Source organism: Euwallacea similis, chromosome 14 (genome assembly GCF_039881205.1).
Source record: "Euwallacea similis isolate ESF13 chromosome 14, ESF131.1, whole genome shotgun sequence".
In the NCBI taxonomy this organism is placed as follows: domain Eukaryota; kingdom Metazoa; phylum Arthropoda; class Insecta; order Coleoptera; family Curculionidae; genus Euwallacea; species Euwallacea similis.
In genome coordinates, this window is record NC_089622.1 from 4,407,134 (window position 1) to 4,428,870 (window position 21,737).

Below are 21,737 nucleotides of genomic sequence, written 5' to 3' on the forward strand. Positions count from 1 at the left end.
AGTCGTACAAAGCAATAATCTTGCCTTATCCAGTCAAAATAAAAAAATGGTGATAAAGGCACCAGTGAGTGTGATCAAGAAACCGACAAAGAGTGCCGCTGGAATATCACTTCCCTTATCGGGAAGTAACGGGTAAAACCTCAATAATCGCTGACAAAGGTACGAGTTGGATAGGCGTTGCATCTGGATAACTTATAATTTGTATATACAAGAGCAAGCCTTAACACTAACCTTTAAATAGACACAAAATATAAAAACAGATAGATTCTAAAATCGGGATTTTTCCTAAAATAACACTCGTTTATAGTGGATTTTGTTGTATTTTAGGTCCATTATAATCGAAAGTCCATTATAACCGAGTCCATTATATCCGAACTAAATTACATTGGTTAAAATGTACTTAGAAACGGAAACTCAAAAGTTGTCCATTATAAGTGAGCCCATAATAGACGAGTTCAACTGTAGTAATTTCTTAGTCTACTGACCCTTTTCTTTCGTCCAGCGTTCCTGCCATTTTCGAATGGTTTCTTTTCTGGCGGCTTTTCTATCCGTCCCCGTGATCCTTGGCAGGACGCTGAGTTGTGTTCTTTCTTCCAGTAGAACATGCTCCCGTCTAACTTCATACTAAATAGAAACATGGATATACGAGGTCTGACAATAAAATTCCCGGTATGAACTCATAAACACTTTATTTACATCTATACAAATTAATTTCTATGATTGCCTTCAAAGTATTCCTCTTTTATTCGTCAGACAAAATTCTTGGAATCATCTTCGCTGACACTTTTCTCATTTCTAAATCTTCGGTCAAAATCTTTCTTACTGTTTCCCTGTCTAAATTTAATTCCTCTGCAATAACCCGTGTACTCAGCCGTCTATCAGATCTCACTAGTTGTTGTACCTTTTCCATATTTTCACACGTTCAATGAGTTTTCGGACGCCCGGACCTTTCATCATCTTTCACGTTTTCTCGTCCTTCTTTGAATCTCTTATGCCATTCAAACACTGCAGATTTCTTCATAGCAGCCTCGCCATATGCTACTCTTAGCACTTCTAAAGTCTCAGTTGCACTTTTGCCTAATTTAACACAGAATTTAACGCGCTGTTCGAACATTTTTGCGACCGACAGAAAAAATGGTCTTGTTGCTATAAATGCTATAGTTTGACAGCTAATAACTTGATTTTGATTTCATCAATCAGACCAATAGTAGAGACATATAAGTTCATGGCAAGTGCGATAGTTCGACTTAAATTAGTTTATGTAAGAGGCAATTGTGCTTTCCGGGAATTTCATTGTCAGACCTCGTATATTATCGACAGCTACTCGAACCGATAGCCCTGAATACAAATTATTCTTCAAATGGCTACTGTAAGAAAATGCCGGGATTATAATTGTAGTCCACGCGCTTAATCGAGGGTTAAAAACGTAATTTTGCCTTGTAAAAATAATTTCATTTTCATTTACTATCCTTCTTATTTAATATCTGGGTTGAGAACGTTCTCGCTCGTCACCCACCTAAAAACTATTTAAAACTTAATTTTGCTTTTCAAAAATCGCTCTATAGTTGCATTCTCAGGCAAATGCAACGTAATCAAATTTCATATTTAATTCCAAGACTCATTTCAAGCAATAGTTCCCATAAAACTGCTAACTTGCATTTCCATAGAAACCCGCGTGTTATCTTTTGCAAGGTGAAGGTAATTTAAATGTTTAATGAATGAGGGCAATTGTAACTTAGCCTCCATTGGGAATAAACATAATTTTTTAAAATCGGATATTCTTAATCACGATTTATAACTGTATTTCCACTTAATATCCCCTCATTTAATCCCTGTCTTGACGTCATTTTTATTCATCACCTTACCCCTTTCAAACACTAATAGATAGTATTCTGACTGTGGACCACTTTTGCTAGTCCCATGGCGCTTGTATCATTTCGTGCATTCAGAGATTCAAGTATAAAATCTAAAAGTTTCGGTTTGCGAGACATATTGGTCTTTTCAGCTTAAACAGCTATTGCCAGCAAAGACGAGAAAGGGGGCTTTGAAACTCTACACACATCCTTTCATTTTTTACGTTTGATATATCGTAAATCGTTAAAATAAACCGAATTCTGACTTTGATTGCGCGTTGGTAATATTTTGAATCCAACCAAGTACTTCAATAAAATTCCAAAAATCGAAGACAATTTTTAAATACAAATTTATTTCCGAAAGAAGTTGATTGATGTTAATTTGTAACTTTCTATAGAGTTATTGAATAAAGGCGCAAGTATTGCGATAGATGAAATACAATATGAACTTACATCAGAAGTTCAATTGGGACTAAGGGTTACATTGTATATGGGAATATAGAAGGATAATCTCAGAAGTACCCGACCTAACACTTAACCCAGATATGTCCATTATTCTTCTAGAAGGACGCTTTAAACATCACTGTTTAAATTGCTTTAGTATTAAATTAGATAGTTTCCAATAGATGGCAGCACTCTATTCTCTTATTTTTAAACATAACCTATTATTCTACTGTCAAATACCCTATTGATTTGGTGGCTTTTGTGTAATGTTTAGTATTTAAAAAGTGATAATGGATGTTCACTGCGGCTTCAAGATTATATGGTAAGTTTATTCTGAAGTTTTGCTCTAGATTTGTACTAAATGTTGTTAAATTAAAAGAAATACTATTTACAAATAATTGTTATAAATTTCTGTTGAACAATTTTAAGAAGTTATAGTTCTACATGAGTATAATTATGGGTGTCCTTGTAGAAGGACAGTAGGCTAATACAAATACATTTTTAGGAGAGCGATGTTTGCAGATCTTCTTTCGATAATAGAGGAAGACGAAGAAAATTATGAAACTCCAATTGATGTTGCAATTATGCCGCCTACTAATTCGTGCGATGTGTTAACTGATGAAGATTCAGGCGATGAAGATATTGTTGATGTCAATAATTTACCGGGTTCGCAACTTCGAGCTCAAGCTGAACTATTTGAATAGCAGAACATGGACGAAGACGATAAATGGGAAGATGAAGATAAAATTCCATTGCCTGAACTCCGCTATAGACTTTTATCAAAATATCATTATGATGAAATAAAGAAAAGACAATATAAGTGGGAGAAATGTGATATTGTAGAAAATGTGGATCTTGATGTTGAATGACCTAACTTCTTATTACCTTCTAATAATTCATCTCCAATACAGCTATTTGAACATTTTTTGGATAAGGAAATAATCAATATGTTTATTACTTGCACAAATAAATACGCAGCTAGTAAAGCAAGCGCCGATATTACCACAGAAGAAATTAAAGTTTTTATTGGAATTTTGCTGTTGAGTGGCTATATTTCAATTCTAAGAAGAAGAATGTTTTGGGAAATTTCTCCAGATTGCCACAATATCATTGTATCCGATTCTATGTCCAGAAGTCAATTCGAACATATTTTATCCAACATACATTATTGCGATAACAATGATATAGACAAAAACGACAAATTTACCAAGATTCGGCCCTTCTTTGATAAAATGAACACTTGATTTCTAGAGTTCGCTCCTATTGACCAGTTTCACTGTGTCGATGAAGCTATGGTGCCTTATTTCGGTAAACACAGTTGTAAACAATTCATGTAAGGCAAGCCACTGAGATACGGGTATAAACTATGGGTAGGAGCTTCTGCTAGTGGTTATATCCTGTGGTATGAACCATATTAAGGTGCAAAATCTGAGATAAAGAATTGTTACAAAAACTTAGGTTTGGGACCCTCTGTTGTTTTAGAGTATACTGACATTATATTTTCGAAATGTGAACTTTCATATAGTATTTATTTTGACAAATTTTTTATTATATTACCTTTAATTAGCGTACTTACAGAAAAAGGCGTAAAGTGCACGAGTACCATAAAGAAAAATCGATTGGGAAATTGTCAGTTGGCTTCTGATGCTGAACTAAAAAAACATTGTGGAAACTACGATTTGAGAGTAATTAGTGACAACTCTATAGTCGTTGTTAAATGGTCTGATAACAATATACATGGCTTCAAACTTTTACGGTGTATTCCCTTTGCATCAAGTTTCACGCTATTCACAGAAAGAAAGAAAGAGATTACCAGTGAAGCAGCCACACAGCATAAAAAACTATAACACTAATATGGGAGGTATAGATCGAAGTGACCAAAATATTAGTTTATACCGAATAAGTATTAGGGGTAAAAAATAGTACTTTCCTCTTATAACTCATTTGCTTGACGCTGCAGAACAAAATTCATGGCAACTTCATCGCAAACAAGGAGGCAAGCTATACCATTTGGTTTTCGCAGAAATGTTGCAACAATTCTGATTCAGAATAACAAAGAAGATAGAGGAATCAATTTGTGCAAAATATTTCATACACCTTCAGCCTTAGAAAATATAGAGTTAAGATATGACAGATTAGATCATCTAATTGAAGTACAAGACAAACAGACGCGATGTAGAATATGTCATAAGAAGGTTTCCACAAAGTGCCGCAAATGTAAAGTAGCTCTTCACGTGCGCTGTTTTGTAACAATACCACACACTATCGTAAATGTTATACTATTTTAAATACAATATGTGCTATGTTACAGTGTTTCGTATAATAAAATACTATTGGGTTGTTCGATAATTAATGTCGTATTTTTTATGTTTTTTCAAAGTGAATATATTTATATTAGTAATAAATATTAATCAATGATGTAGTGGCCATCTTATTGGATGACCTTTTGCCATCTTTCGGCAAATTGGAAAATTCCGCGTTCGAAAAAGCCTTGATTTTTAGAAGTAAAAAATGTATTTAACTCATTTTTAACGGCTTGATCAGAATCGAAATTTTTACCATTCAAATGATTTTAAAGAGAACGAAACAAATAATAATCTGATGGTTTCAAGTTAGGGCTATGTGGTGGATGAGGTATCAGTTCCTAATTTAGTTTCAATAATTTTTGACGCGTTATTAAATACGTATGGGGTCTAGCGTTATCATGATGGAATAGTACCCCTTTGCAATTGGCGAGTTCAGGACGTTTTCTTTTGATTTCTTCATTCAATTTCGATAGCTGACGACAGTAAACATTCGAATCAATAGTTTGGTTTCTCGGAAGCAGTTCAAAATAAAGAATACCCTTGTAGTCCCACTACAAAGATAGCATAATCTTCTTTTGATGAATATTGGCTTTGGACATCGATTGTGCAGGTTCATCTCGTTTGGTCCATGATCGTTTTCGGACTACATTATCGTAGATAATACATTTTTCATCAGCCGTTATGACTCTTTTTAGAAATGGGTCGTTTTGGTTACGATTCAGCAAAGAATCGCATATGTTAATGCGTTTGGTGAGGTGATTGTCTATCTTCAACTTAAATTTTAAACAACTTCTTGTTTATTAATCACGTTCAATTTTCGATCGAAAAAAGTTTAAAACATAACCTTTAAAATGGCATATAATAATATAAACGATGGGATCACTACTATTCGATATGTATAAATTAAGTCACCTATGAAAATAAAACGACATTAATTATCGAACAACCTAATAAAAACAAGATAGTGATTTAGTTTGATATTAATTTGCTGTGTGTATGTCCACTGTTCAAAGGACACCTATTATTTATGTATTGGCTACAATAATATTTAAAAAAAAATGTTCTACTTAATTTTATGTCAATGGGTTTTATAATATCAAATAGTTCATTAAAAAAAAAAAAAAAATGCTGGGCATATCTGGGTTAAAGAAAAAAAAAATGGAAAATATTACATTATATCTCAATATAGTCTCCTTTGAGATGAACACACTTTTCCCAGCGATATTCTATGGTTTCTATACCCTATTTATAATAAGAAGCTTCAAATGTTTCAAAATAGGCATCAACCTCGGACTCCACCTCTTTATTATTGGCAAATCTCTTTCTACTGAGCTAGTTTTTCAAGTTTGAAAATAAAAAATAATCTGAAGGGGCTAATTCTGGCGAATAGGGTGGATGAGGGAAAAGTTTGAAACGAAGTTGATTGATTTTGACTATCGTGATGACGAAAATGTGGACTGTTTCGTTGTTTTAATGAAACAAGATTTTCTTTTTCGTCAAATGCGGCCGTTTTTTCGTAATTACTTCGCTCAAGCGCTGCAATAAATTTGTATAATGTTCACCGTTTATTGTTTTTCTTTTAGGGAGGTAGTCAATAAAAATTATCCCAGGTGTATCCCAAAAAACTGACGCAATCACCTTTCGTGCAGATAAAACAGATTTCGCCTTCTTTGGAACCGTTTCTCCTGTTTGAGTCCATTGTTTTGACTGTTTTTTCATCTCAGGTGTGAAATGATGGACTCATGTTTCATCCATGGTTATTGTTAGGGCTAGAGAACAGAATATCCGATAATTGATTTAATCTATTAGTTCGATAAATTGTATTCTACATAAGCCTAGAATTAAATCCGTGATTAGTATGTAAGGAACTCGTGTGCTACGCTTATGAACATTATAGTTTTTTTGCCACTTTGCCCGTATGACCAGATGTTGGTACGCATTTCGTTTGAACTAATTAACTGTGTAATAAACCTTCTCGCCGCTCTTTTGCGTGTATCAGAATTTTGCACGTTCTTGATTCTGGTCTTAACTGCCCTCTAATAAAACCTAATTATACTGTTAAAGTTAGGCAAGCTACAAGGACAGATCTAGAAGAAGTGCCGATGATGCCCTCCTAGTTTTTGGTACGCCTATGTGTGCTTACCATCAACTTTAGTATTAAAGGTTTTGCAAGAAGAAAAATCTCTCTCTTCTTGTGTGTCTCCGTTGACTCTTAATTCCGTACTTTGCACATTACTCGTACGCGAATACTTTACTCACGGTTCCTATACACGTTTAATTAGTATACTAGTTAACTTATCACGGAAAGTTGTTACTCCTTTTGCTAAATTGCTCGAAATTGCTGATGAACAATAAACCTTAGTTACAGTTAAAAGGGTTTTTTTGTTATCTTCATTTGCACGAACACGGTGTCTCTGAGATCGCGAAGTCAGGGTGGTCCTTCGCAATCATCCAGTCCATTGCTAACTAGACGTATCAAGAATTTAACCACGTCCAATCAACATCTTGGTATCACGAATTCACGAATAAACAGTAATGAATCGACGCAAAAACTCAGCTTTATTGCTGCGAAATTTTGCTAAATACTTCCTTGAAACATTCTCACGGCGCTGTTTTTGTTCAATTGTATGTAATCGCGGCATCCATCTTACATACAGTTTGCTTATATCCAATTGTTCGGCTAAAATGCAATGTACAGTACTTTTTGAAATGTCTATCATGTCTTCTATTATAATTCGCACAATTTTAGCTGACAGCTTTTCAGCATAGTTTTGTAAATTTTCACCAGAATTTGTTGAGTGGTTACCTCATTGGGTCGATCACTGTGGAGTTCATCTTGGCAGCTCGTACGACCACGTTTAAACTCTGCCATCCAATATTTTACAGTTGTTAACGAAGGACCAGATTCCCTCAGAGTAGAATCTTAACGCCGCTTTGATGTTAGATAGACTAAGACCTTTCAAATAAAAGTATTGAAGTATGTATCGATGACCAATTTTTTCCTTGTTCACAAAATTCTATAAGCGTTCGCTAAAAACGGCTTCAAAATAAACACAAGTTAACATAGCACCCTCAAACCTTAGACATAAGCTTTTTAAAATTAGGGCTTTGTAATATAGGCAAATTTTTAAGAAAAAAATCGCCATCTAGATGTCAGGTCGGCTTCTTCTGGGACTACGAACCCTAATAACTGTATAGTGGGATAGAACAAATTTGATTATTTTAAAAATATTTCAGGAGTCATTAATTATCTAATGACGAGCAAATTGAAACATTGTAATTAGCTAATATATAATAATAATTTTTACTATGAAACGACACAAAAATCACAATACATTTTATATTTTCATGAATTTTCAGAAAAAAATGATCATTTTCTTTGGCAATTATAAAATGGCACAGCTAGAAAAGTTAGATTTTAATATGGAGTAATATCACTCTTTGACTTAATCATAGCTCGAATTCTTTTTGGCATTTATTCAGTTATAGTTTATTTGAAAATGTTTGACAGCACAGAACACCAATAAACACAAATTTTTACTAACAGGGTGATTAAAAATGGTTTAACTTTATGCCGTGACAGCAAAGAAAGACAAATTTCGAGGCGTTGGTACTTCTGACGCTCGTTTAGTTCATGCGGAACCCATCGATCCGGCTTCTTTACTTTGCCAATTTGTTTCAAATGGTTCAAGATTGTTGGAATAGTAACATGAAACCTTGCCGCTAATTCACGAGTAATTTGAGAAGTATCTGCTTCCACTACAATCTTCAGCTCATCATTGTCCACCTTGGTCATAGGCCTACCGCGAGGTTCATTTTCAAGATTAAATCGCCGGAATGAAACTTCTTAAACCATTGATGTACTGTGCGTTCATTAGTCACATTTTCGCCAAAAACCTGGCTGATGTTACGAGCTGTCTGCGATGCATTGTTTCCATGACGAAATTCATATTCAAAAATGACACGAATTTTCGACTTCTGCATGATTTTACAAAAATGGCTCTAATACAGATAATTTGAAAGGTAATCGCAAACGAGAAAATGCGTTTGATAATGAAATGATATACTTTCATAATAAATTAAAACCGCAAACTGTCAAAATAACGTTACAGAGTTTATCGATTGTCAAACTTAGTACCTAAAGAAATCGAACATTTCATCCTTAATAACCTAATACATAGAACACATAGAACATGTCGAAATTACATTATGATAAAACATATTACTTTTACTCAATCTGTATTAGAACTACTTTATTCAATAAGCAAGATGAACGCCAACTACTAAACCTATGTCATGATACACACAGAGCATTATCTATATTGAGTTTGTAAAGATAAATGTTAAATTCTAAACGCATACGTATACTACGTGACAAAGAAAGGTAAACACCCATTAAAAACCATTTTATTTTGATAATTTTTTCCATGTTGACTTATCTCAAAAAAAGAAAGAAATGATCAAAATTTCAAGTTTATCTGTTAATTTTTTTTTAAGTTTCCATGGGTCGTTCCTTAAAAAAATAAAATTTTGTTTAAACATTTTTGTTCACATTTGCATCGCAACTTTTGTGAAGTGTGTTGCAATCGGTCATAATTTTTACTCATTACGCCTAGAGTGCGTAGAATTGAACAGATCCGTCAGCTTAGTGACTTTGAGAGGGGGCGGATTGTTGGGTTGCGCGAAGCAGGTCTGTCGGTCAGAGAAGTGTCTAGAAGAACTAATAGATCCTTAGAAATCATAGTGCGGTGTTACCAGGCGTGGACTCAGGAAGGCCGTAGGCACAGAGCCAGAGGCACTGGGCGACTCAGAGGAACCACAGCAGCAGTCGAGCTATTGCAAATCAGTGGTTTGAAGAACATGGGAATAGGGTTGGTATGCGTACAGTATATCGCCGGATACGAAGTTTTGGCCTTTTGTCCTATCGTCCGCATTGGGTGCTGCCTCTCACTTGCGAACATCGATCTAACCGCTTACAATGGTGTAGAGAGAGGATTCAGTGGGACCAAGAATGGATTCAGGTGATCTTTAGTGATGAATCCCGCTTCTGTCTGGGGATGAACGACGGTCGGACAAGGGTGAGAAGGCGACGGGGTGAAAGGCGAGATCCACAATTTGACAGAGAGCGTCATGTCCACCGTACTGTAGGCGTTATGGTATGGGGTGCTATCGCGTATGGTAGCAGGTCACCCCTAGTTTTCATTAGAGGCAACATGACTGCCCAACGCTATATCCAAGAAGTGTTGGAGCCATATGTGATTCCATATTTTCGAACTATCCCGAACGCTATTTTCCAGCAAAACAATGCTAGACCTCATGTTGCTAGGCAAACAATAACGTTCATGGATCAACATCAAATCAACCCTTTACCCTGGCCACCTCGATCACCGGATCTGTCTCCTATTGAACATGTCTGGGACATGATTGGCCGCAGACTGTTTAATTTACAGCACCCTCCACAGACTTTAGCAGCCCTTACTCATGAAGTTCAGATTGCCTGGAATGAGATACCTCAAGAAGACATTGACAATCTTATTAGATCCGAGCCCAGGCATATCAATGAGTGTGTAAGGAACCGTGGATCCTCAACACACTATGGAAAAAAGAAATGAAGTTCTTCCTCTGATCTTGCTGAAAATGTAATCATTGAATAAGTATGTGGTACTGAACACGTACAAAAAAAAAATTAAAATAAAATTATCTTTAATGGGTGTTTACCTTTCTTTGTCACGCAGTATATTTTATTTAAATATTTGAAAACAAATTAAAATTACCATTATAACATTTTATGTTGAGTTGACTAGATACATAAGTATACAAATAAATCTTATTTATCTAAAACGTTTAAATTTTATTAACCAAAATTGAGCAGAAATTAAATTATCAACAAGAAAAATTTGCGTACAAAAGAATATAATTTTTTAGAAAAATGTGATCATTTTCAATACTAAGTTGGACCGCTCTTTAATCTGATTACTTCTCGTAACCTATTCAGCATTGAGTGGACTAACTTACTTGTTTCATTGCGGGTGATTTTGGACTATTCTTCTACTAATTTGTCTTTAGATATAACTTTAGAAGTTAGTTGGTGTTGGCGAACTTTTCTGGTCAGTAACTCCCATAAATGTTCTATTGTGTTTAGATCTGGGGATTGAGAAGGAGTATATAACTGCTTAGGAGTTTTATAGAGTAAATATCCTCTGATAATGTTAGCAAAATGTTTTGGATCGTTGTCTTGTTGAAAAATATAATTGCTTTCTAAACCCAACCTTTCTGATGAAGATCTCAATTTTCTTTTCAAAATATCTAAATAAACAAAACGATCCATAATACAATTAATGAACTCTAATTTCCCAACCTATTTGCTGCCGTTGACCCTCATATCATTACATTGCAACCCCCCGTGTTTTACAGTTGATTTTAAATGTTTTAGATCCATTTCCGAATTTGGTTTTCTCCATACGATACACTTTCTGTCTGCATCCTAAACATTAAATTTACTTTCGTCCGTCCAAATAATGCGTTCCCAAAATTCTAACGGCTTCTTTATATGCAAACAGTTACGTGAATCACCTTGTATATATAATTCTGGAATCGGATAAAACTATTCCTTTCTCAAATTTAGTTAAGGCAAACTAAGAAGTGGTAGAAATAATAGATTTATATTAGTTTTTTCCCATTTCAAAATTTTAACAAAACATATTATATATTGAATTGATCCTGACTGGCCTCACCCGTGAAAACGTGTAAAAAATTACCCACACGTGAAACGAAGGGTTAAACGTTTTAAATAAGTAAGATTTATTTACATAATTATGTATCTAGTCAATTCAACATAAGATATTATAATGCTAATTTTGATTTGTTTTAAAACATAAAAATGTAATGTTTTAAAATAAAAAAATATGTAATAAAATGTAACAGTTAAAACATTTTCTGGTATTTGTACGCAAATTTTTTTCTGCCACCATATCTGATGATGTAAATTCTGATAAGTTAACTATATTCCAAATTTAAGCTAACTAACGCCATGCCATAAAGGAAAAATGAAAACAAAAATTTTAATTTTAATTTTCTAGGCCTCCGAAACGATGCATTTGTGGATCTATGTTTATGTGAACTTCTTACCTTATTATTTTTGGTCGAAGAATATGCTATTAAAGCGCTACAAATTAGTCACTGCATATTGTGGTAAATGCTATAATCTCAATTTTCTTAAATTTTGTCTTGCAAAATTGTTTTAATAGAGGCGAATTAGAGTAAACATGTGATATCTATAAATAGTACTTGAATGATATCGTAAACACTTAAGCCATAAGAAAGTTTCTAAATTGCAGAAAATCCTTTTGACACGAGTGATCAGGGGTGTACTTACCACAGAAAAGTTTGTGATTTTAAAATAATGTTTGACTCCAGGAATATTTTTACTTTGCAAATTTTGCCGATGAATTGAGAAACTTTACGGCATAGATTATAAAGTTGTCCATAAGCTAAAAATTTCAGTGACATTAAAGTTATAAATAAAAATCAACTCACAAATTGTGCGTTTGTCCCTCCACTTCGTTAACGAAATTTAACATGTATAAGTTCCTACAAATATTTCGGTTTAATTTTTGGAGTTTTATTGCAATTATAAATGTGGTTGAATGTTGCTTTTATGTTTACAGATACGAGCTCTTCTTTCATACATGAACGAGAAGCATTCAGCCAGTACAGCGATTGATATGAGAGACACGATGAATTTTTCCAGGATCGTAAATTGCAATACTCAATTAAATGAATACTATACTTATGTTGTATTGATAAATTACGAATAAAAGTGCTGTATTTGCTGGTTGTTTTATTCAATAATATACTATTTCTAAAGGAGTTCTGAGGAAGTGTATTTTATTTGATGAAAATTAGCAAGTGTCGAAAAGATGATCAATATGCTTAGTTATTCCACAGATACCTACATGCTAACCCAAACGTACTCGATTCCAGAGTTGAAAAATTGTGAACAATCATCAGTTAAAGAGAACGGAGATTGGTGTTGGTGCCATTCCAGAAGTGTCAGTGGAATGCAAGGTGAACTGAGTAGCTTTGCTGAAGTTGACACTCGGAGTGGACGAAGAAAAAAATCTTAAACTTGAAGCTAGCGAAAAAGTCTGTAACTGAAGAAAACTAAGTAAAATTATCTTCACTCATATTTCGAACATTAAGTGTGTTGATAAATTAATCCGACTTTTCATTCGCACTTCAGTAATTAATTTTTGAAGGTATTATTCAATTCCTGATAGGCATGACGACAGAAAGTTATACCAGGAACAAATTTTAAATATCAACGTAAATACTGAAATTAATATCAGGTGTGATGCATAACTGCCTTGTGGATTAATAATACTGGACAATACACAGTTTTTACTTTCCACGTAAAATGTATGTTTTAATTGAAGCTGATTATTAATTTCAGAAATAACTGTTGTGTTTATCCAACAGCTTCTGTTTATTGAAATTCAGTTGGAATCGAAATTTAACAGAAACTAAAATGTTGACAAATTGCGTCACAGGCTCAATAACAAGATTCGTCTGAGATAAGAATTGGATGTTGGGTTAAGGCTATTGTGTTGGACTATGATCACATAATTCGATATTACATAAATAAGTCATTAAAGATTAAGATTTTTACAAACCATCGGTGACTTGAATTTGTGAGCACTTTTTTGTCTATTTGATCGCCAGGGTAACTACAATACAATTTTGATATACTACATGGGGTATCCAAGCTTTCTCCTGATGATCCAAAGAAATCTTAAAGTATCTAATCTACCAGGGGATCCAGTTAACCTAATAAATCGTAATATCTCAAAAATTACGTATCAGATTGAAAAAAGTTCCAAATGAGATTTTTTTTTTTTTGAAGGGGCTCACTGAATGACACCAACAATGACTTCTCAACCCTCCAACCTGAGGGAGGGGCGAGGATAACTTTGAACTCTTAACCATCCAGTAGTCGCGCCAAATTTTAAAACGTGAGTAGTCGCGTCGGTCTTAGAGACCGTATATTGTAATTAACCCCCCAAAAAATTGTGTAACATAATTTTCAAAAATTACATATGGGGACATTTTAATAACACAATGATTGACTAGAAAGAGCAAAATTAAATACATTTGGCACATTTTTTAAAATATAAATGAAAGTGTTTAAAGTGTGGTTTTTCTTCAACTCTTTTCTTTAGTAAACATATATAAAAAAAAAACAAAAACGGGTAATAATATAAACTACGAATTAAACAAAAATGTAACACTTTGACTATAGATAAAATGTAACCCAAACATTTTTAAAATTGGTTCACTGCATTTTCTTGACACTCTTTGCAAACCCCAATAATATGCTCCAAGCGCATACAGTCGGGGACAAAATTGTGGGTATCATGTAAACATTTTTGGTTAATGTTATTTTTCTCAAAAATTACAAAGACATAATCTAATATACTTTAATGCATAAAATATCTATATATAGTGCCACAAGTTGCTTTTACAGGACAGAATTTTTTATAGATTGACTGAATAGGAGGGACAAAATTATGGGTACAGTAAATTAATTGTTTAATTTCTAATATGCAAGTTACAAAACTTTATTAATTAAATAGAATTAATATTTGGTCCATCCTCCTTTTGCATCCACAACAGTTTGAAGCCGACGGAGAATACTGTCTATTAGTTTTTCAATAAATATTTGGTCGATGTTGTTCCAGGCTACTAATAATTGGTTGTACAGTGATGTCTTGTTTGTAACGTTTGTTCGTGTTATGTTTTCATCGAGCAATGACCACAAATTCTCTATTGGATTTAAATCTGGACTTTGAGCAGGCCACTCAAGACATTGGATTTCTGCTTCTGCAAAATATGTTTTTGCAATTTTAGATGTGTGCTTGGGGTCATTATCTTGTTGTAAAATGAAATCCCCAAGCCCCATTTTTTCCGCTGAAACTTGCAAATTATCTCGTACGATGTTTACGTATGAGGCTCCTGTCATTGTGCCGTCAATTTTTACAAGATTACCAACGCCACCATAACTGAAACATCCCCATACTAAAATATTGCCTCCTCCATGTTTCACCGTACTTTGAACCATGCCTTCTTTGTATGCCTCGCCTGCTTTTCTCCATACTCTTTTCCTTTTTTTGTGCCCAAACAGTTCAAATTTGCTTTCATCTGTCCAAATAACCGACTTCCAGAAGGCCATTGGCTTTGCTAAATATTTTTGTGCAAATTGCAATCTTCTTTGTTTGTTTCTTTGGCTAATAAATGGTTTCTTACCTGCCAAAAAGCTACCTCTTCCCGTTTCGACAATTCTCCTACGAATTGTTTTAAGTGATACATTCAAATTAACGGCTTCCCGCACTTCGCGCGCGGACAGATCAGGTTTTTTTTTAATTTCTCGTACTATCCGTATATCGTCCCTTACTGATGTCTTCCTTTTTCTACCATGCCCTGGTCTGTTTTCAAGTGTTTTTGTATCTTTAAACTTTTTACATATTCTGACCACTGCGTTCTTCGATATTTTGTATTTTTTCGCCACTTCGCCATAACTTAGACCAGTTTCTCTATCTTCAACAACTCTTTGTCTGATATCTAAACTAAATTCTTTTCTCGGAGCCATGTCTTTGCTAAATAACTGGATAAATGAAGGGATAAGTAAATAAATAAATATTACACCTTACAACTACCGTCTCATACCAGCGTTCGTCGACGCTTGCCTATAAACTGATACCGTACCCACAATTATGACCGCACTCACACGTGCATTATTTGGATGTTTCATCAGTTGTGCGAAATTGGCAAATTGGGATAGCGACATAAAGTAAACAACCTCTTTGTCGGTCTATAATAATTCCTCCACCATAATTACTTCATCCCAAACAATATGCATTTTTTACTTTTTAAACAATTTAATTCTGTTTTTGCGCCGTACCCACAATTTTGCCCCTGACTGTATATTTATTACACTTATAGCACTGGAAGCGGGTTTTGCGATTTTTTTTCGATGTACAGTAGGCACACTTTCCTGGTAAAACATTTTGTAGGGCATCAGTCTCGATATTGACACCAGAAAGTTCTTGCAATCTCAATCTTACGCTTCGCGGAATATTCTTCATAGCAGAACGTACTTGTAAATGGGGCTTGAGTAAATCATTAGCCAATTGTCTTAAAAAGTGTCTTCTTAAAATTGTAATGTGAGACTTGTTTGAAACATAGATCACTTGCGAATTGATGCCAGCTATATTCAAGAGGGAGTAGAAAATGACCATTGGCCATCTACGCGTGTTTCTGGAACAGTTGTAGCTTGAGGTCAATTTATCAACAGTATCTACACCCCCTTTACTGCTATTGTAATCTGTAATAATTACTGGTTTCTGGGCATCTGTTGTTGCATCGATTTTATCATGGTCGTGCATGCTAGAAAGTAACAGCACGTTTTTTTTCTTCTTGGGAACATAAGAGACTAGAGTACACTCTTTCGAAAATGCAAACATACTGGTACGTTCTGGTCGGATAGCTGGTTGAGAAAACTCTGAAGGCAACTCCCTTTTGTTTTTTTTATGGTTCCAATTACTGTGAGGTTATGATCATTGAGTAATTTCTTTACGAGTTGTATAGAGGTGAAACAGTTGTCCATCGTAATATTACGTCCTGATCCCGAAATGTGTTCACACAGTCGTAGAACAACATCATAAGGACTATTCGAAGCTCTGTATGGCCCTTCAGGTTATGTTCCGACGTAAATTTCCATCTTGCTTGTGTAAAACATTTTAGCATCACATAAGGCTAGAATTTTTAACCCGTATTTGTTCGGTTTCGAAGGAATGTACTGACGAAATCTACACTTTCCTCAGAATCCTAAAAGCATCTCATCCACGGTCACAAATTCTGAGTGATGGTAACCGTTCTGGCAATTAGAAACGAATCGGTCGAAAAGATCGCGTATGGGAGCCAATTTATCTGTTGCCCTTCGCATTGCTTGAGTCTTTTTGCTGTCAAATCTTAGACAACGAATTAGGAATCTAAACCTCTGCAGGCTCATAGTGAGGCGAAAAATTTCTACACCAGATCCATCAGTATTCCACAAATCTTCGCCATTCAGGCAATTTGCATGATAGATACCAGCCATATAAATGAGGCCAAACAAAGCACGAATTTCAATTTGATCAGTTAGAGCTGCATCTCTGTTTCGAACAAAATTGTTAGCAACAATTTCAATGTACTCGTTGGTGTATTTCACGATAATATCTATAATTTCTTCATTGAAGAAGTATTTCCATATTTCCAGTGGCCTTAACAAGTTTCTGGTTGCTAATGTGGAACCCGGCAAACGTTTGACAATATTTTTTTGCCGTGTTTTAACTGAAGTCGGTTGCGAAGCAAATTTTCTCCAAAGCGTAACCTCATCTTTTTCTATAAATGATAATCTATTGCTGTGGCTTTCTTCTGTTGCTTGCTCATGGTCAGAAATATCCTGCTCAGACTCACTGTCGTCATGTTGCAGTTCTATATGATCCAACTCATCTTCCTCAGACAGATCTGGATCGGAATGATCATCGTACACATTTTCGTGGCCCTCTCCGTCGCTAATAATTTCTGTTAACATTAGTTGTAGGCGTTCCTGCTTTTTTTCGTAAGACCTCATTGCTAAAACACAATCATGTTATTAGGTGTACAACTTTGCTTCCGCCGTTTTTTTTCCGAATTTCGCGATTTTATTGTAAAAAACTAATTATACCTTTAGGATCCAAAGTATTGTCCATCGCTGGCCACTACTTTCTCCCATCTTTCGGGCAGCATACGAATCCCGTGTTGAAAAAATTGGACATCTTTTGAAGCGATCCACGATTCTATCCAATTTCTTACTTCTTCATAAGACCGGAAGTGTTGGTCAGCTAGCCCATGTGCCATGGATCGAAACAAGTGATAATCAGAAGGAGCTAGGTCAGGAGAATATGGCGGGTGGGGTAGGACTTCCCATTTCAATGTTTCCAAGTATTTCTTGACCACTTGCGCAACATGGGGTCGAGCATTATCGTGCTGCAAAATCACTTTATCATGTCTCTCGTTGTATTGCAGCCGTTTCTTTTTCAATGCTCGGCTCAAACGCATTAATTGGGTTCGATAAAGAGCACCTGTGATTGTTTCAGTTGGTTGTAACAGCTCATAATATATTACGCCGAGTTGATCCCACCAAATACAGAGCATGATTTTGGAAACATGAATAGACGGTTTGGCCGTCGACGTGGAAGCATGGCCGGGATATCCCCAAGTCTTTTTGCGTTTGGGATTATCGTAATGAACCCATTTCTCGTCCCCAGTCACAATACGATGCAGAAATCCCTTCCGTCTTTGCCTTGCAAGCAACTGTTCACAAGCGAACAGACGCCTGTCAATATCTCTTGGTTTCAACTCGTACGGCACCCAATATCCTTGCTTCTGAATCATTCCCATGTCTTTGAGGCGTTTTGAGATTGTTTGTTGAGTCACTCCCAATGATTGTGCCAATTCTTGTTGACTTTGACACGAGTCTTCGTCAAGTAATGCTTCCAAGTTCGCATCTTGGAAAACCTTCTTTCTTCCACCGCTATGTTGGTCTTCGACGTGAAAATCACCGTTCTTGAAGCGCTGAAACCACTCACGACATGTCCTTTCACTAATAGTGGCTTCCCCATAAGTATCTGAGAGCATTCGATGAGCCTCAGCAGCAGATTTCTTCATATTGAAGCAGAAAAGTAAAACCTCCCGCAAATGACGAGAATTTGGCTCGTACACTGACATTTTCAATTGCGAATAACTTTATGATGAAGACACAAATAGACTAATATTTTTATGAGGTTATGTTAACAGGTGCCCAAGGCTCCTGCATGCCCACATGGGGTTATTTATTTCGATCATTACTTACCGCTACATACATCTATTCAAAAACGGCGGAAGCAAAGTTGTACACCTAATACATTTCTATTCCCAATTTACAGAAAAGAAGTACGAAAAACCTACCTTACAATTAGGAAACAGAAAAATTAAAAAATAAACGTGATTAGTCGCGCCGGTCTCACACACCACAGAAAGAAATAAATCTATTAGGTCGTGTAGTATGAAATGAGTAGAATTGAATTGAAACTTTAGTAATTTTTTTTTCATATGAAATGTTTTTATTGTCAATCGAAATATGCACCACCATTATCAATACACTTCTGCCATTTAACGGGAAGTTCATTGATTCCCCTTCTGTAAAAGCCTGCAGGCCGGGAGTCGATAAACTCTTGGAAGGCAGCTTTGACAGCCTCGTCGGAGTTGAATGTTTTTCCTACCAAGAAGTTATCCAAATTTTGAAAGACGTGGTAATCAGTGGTAAGTCAGGACCACCAAACGGACACCATAAGCTTCTTTTGATGAAGATTTTTTTTCGCACAATGTTTTGGTGGTTCATCTTGATCCAACCACTGCGATGAACGTCTGGTATTGTCATAGAGGATCCATTTCTCATCACAAGTAACAATCCGATTGAAAAATGGATCGTTATTATACCGGCACAACAAAGAACAAGCTTCGAGACGTCGTTCTTTCTGTATGTAGCTCAACTCATGCGGTACCCACTTGTCTAGCTTTTTCACCTTACCAATTTCAGCCAAATGAGTCAATATTGTTTTTTTGGTTACACTGAATATTAACGATAATTCGCTTGCACTTTGACGTGGATTCGCTTCCACCACGGTTTTCAGATAATCGTTATCCACTTGAGTTTCAGGTCGTCCACGTGGTTCATTTGTTCAGGTTAGTTCAGGTCAAAATTGCCAGAACGAAATTTCATGAACCAACGAGATACTGTTTGCTGTGAAGTGACTTCAGTACCAAACACATCATTAATATTGCGAGCCGTCTGAGCTGTTGTGGTTCCACGGTGGAACTCATATTTCATTAACACACGAATTTCACTATTTTGCATGGCTGTACAAAAATTTTTATAAAAATAAAAGTTTTCAATAATTTTTAACACTTTAAACTCTGATCGAAAGAGGAAGAATGTGCCTTTTCCACATAAAAAAGTCAAGTCCAAATATAGATTTAGAGTGAAGTTATTCGCAGTTGAATGTGGCATTTCGAGAATCTACTCATTTCATACTACACGACCTAATATTTAAATTAAGCAAGTTATTTCCCTTCTAAGAGAATGCAATTTTCATGTTATTTTTTAGACGGACTGTATGAGATGTATATGAGATATTTCAATTTTAATAATTTTGGCATAAAATACGTCTCATATCTAAGGTTTAGTATGAATTTCGATTTACTCCAGTTTAAACTTGCTTCAAAACAAAGTTTTTAAAATTGCATGATTTTTTTAAAAAAACTTAATTATTTCGAAATCCTTAAGATTTAGGACAAGTAAATCTTAATGAAACTTACATTTATTTTTCTCAAGAAATCTAAAACGATATTAATATATGGGGTGTTCTATTTAAAAAAACATAACTTTGATATTTTTCACTTATTTAGAACACCCTGTATAAAACGAAAACAATTTTAGAATGTACCTATAATCGAGTTCTATACAACGCAAAAAAAAGAAATTCAAAATATTAAATTGTTTAGCCGTAATCTTTCGAGACCGAACTAAATGACCACCCTGTATAATCCTTCAATAATTTCGCTAGTCATCCATGCTCGTTGATTCGACTCATGGATGACTGGTAACTTGCCTTTATTTTTTAAGTATCTAGGCGATTTGGATTTACCGATAACCATCAAGGGATGTTTTTCAGTTCCAGTCATATTAGCACAAACCCAGACAGTTATTCTTTCCTTGCTTTGCTTTCCACCAGCACATTTCTCGCCTTTAAATTTTAGGGTCTTATCCGGAGTCATTTTGTAAAACAAACCTGTTTCGTCTTCATTAAAAATGTCATTCATATCATATCCTGTACTAATGACTGGCCATTCACTTACATGTGCATGGAAGTCAATGGAGGTCACATTCAACATTTATTACGATAAAATAAATAAAGTACAAGTAAAATTGTTAAAATTAAATTATTTGGTTTTTGTTTAATTTCTACAAGACCGACGTACAAAAATAAAAAATAGAAGCTTGGCCATGTAGAGAATAAAATTATCTTTCAAATGAGTTATAACACAACCCCTCTTTCACTTTGAAAATTTCAAAGGGGTAGCTTCCAGGGGTAGAGTGATGACATTTTGAAAACGACTTTTTCACCAAATGATGTCCCCCTCCCTATCAAAGTTGACGTGTTTTAGCGTTTTTTTTAACGAACAACAAGGAAGATATTCAGGGTGGACACTTTTCCCTGGGACACCCTGTATAGAACGACTTCGCATCAACTAGAGCTTGAATTTTTAATCCATATTTAGCGGGTTTGTTTGGGATGTATTGCTTAAACCCACATCTACCTCGAAAAGATTCAAGCATTTCCTTAATGGTGACAAATTCACTTACAGAATAACAAGACCTGCATTGTTGAATGAATTCCTCATATAACTCTCTAATAGGAGCCAGTTTGTCCAGTAGTTTCCTCGTTTCCCTATTCGTGATATTATCGAATTGCAATGCTCTCAACAAAAATTGAAAGCGATTTAGACCTATTGTTAGACAAAAATACTCCGTATCGCTGCCATCTTGATCCCATAAATCTCTTAGATTCAGATGCGAAGAACGTAACATCCTAGATAAATACAGTAATCCAAGAAGCGCTTTTATTTCACACAAGTCAGTGTCTGCAGTACCTCTTTCCCTGGAATATTTACTCCTCAGTAGTGTAATATAAATATTGGTGTGTCGTACTAATTTTTCCAGAACTAAATCTTGGAAGTATAATTGCCAACATTCAAGAATAGTCTTTTCACCTTTGGCATTTCCAATCACTCCTGCAGTCGTGGTTATAATATTTTGAGATCTGGTTTTTGTTCTCGATCGAACAATTGGTACCTTATGCTAAAAGATGTTCTTGTCTTTTTCCACTAGACACCCAACATTATATCCAATACCACAATCCAAAGGAAGCTCGGGTTTCTGATCGACTGGATCAAGATCATCTTCAGACATTCCTGCGTATGTATTATGGTCACTATATTCTACATAATCGGTTTC

At 35.1% G+C, this 21,737-nt stretch overlaps 1 protein-coding gene and 1 long non-coding RNA gene across 3 annotated transcripts in view; one reads left to right on the top strand and one right to left on the bottom strand.

Moving 5' to 3' along the window:
• Nucleotides 1-12,433, top strand: part of LOC136413620 (uncharacterized) — a 48,595-nt gene extending 36,162 nt beyond the window's left edge. For both annotated transcript variants that reach the window (XR_010752490.1, XR_010752491.1), the window contains one exon: nucleotides 12,271-12,433. This is a non-coding gene — a long non-coding RNA (uncharacterized lncRNA). The remainder of the gene's footprint in view (nucleotides 1-12,270) is intronic.
• Nucleotides 1-21,737, bottom strand: part of LOC136413614 (jerky protein homolog-like) — a 157,129-nt gene that overhangs the window by 30,928 nt on the left and 104,464 nt on the right. The gene's annotated exons all lie outside the window — the stretch shown is intronic.